This window comes from Atta colombica, unplaced genomic scaffold (assembly GCF_001594045.1).
Source record: "Atta colombica isolate Treedump-2 unplaced genomic scaffold, Acol1.0 scaffold121, whole genome shotgun sequence".
In the NCBI taxonomy this organism is placed as follows: Eukaryota; Metazoa; Arthropoda; class Insecta; order Hymenoptera; family Formicidae; genus Atta; species Atta colombica.
Window position 1 is genome coordinate 68280 of NW_017259208.1, and position 307 is coordinate 68586.

Consider the following 307-nt stretch of genomic DNA (forward strand, 5'->3'; position numbering starts at 1 on the left):
AAATTTACAAGAAATTTTTAATAATTTGATGCTCAATCGGGCATACATCATATTAAGAAGATATAGGGTGCTTTTCAACAAGGACACAGTCAGACACAAAGAATTATTTCATCCTTGTTTAATGAAGGTAAACAACAAGGCTGTAATGATTCATTGTAATGATACTGTGTCTGACTGTATCCTTGCTGGAAAGCATTAATCCATTAATGTGCTGAAAAACAGTAAACGAGAAACCAATTCAGCGTACAATTCAAATGACTACAAATATGATATATATGTATGTACATATATATAATGTATATATATA

The 307-nt window shown here is 29.6% G+C and overlaps 1 protein-coding gene across 1 annotated transcript in view; it reads right to left on the reverse strand.

Annotated features, from left to right (window-relative positions):
- The window catches only part of LOC108694603 (zinc finger CCCH domain-containing protein 3), a 7308-nt gene that overhangs the window by 6183 nt on the left and 818 nt on the right, over nucleotides 1-307 (reverse strand). The gene's annotated exons all lie outside the window — the stretch shown is intronic.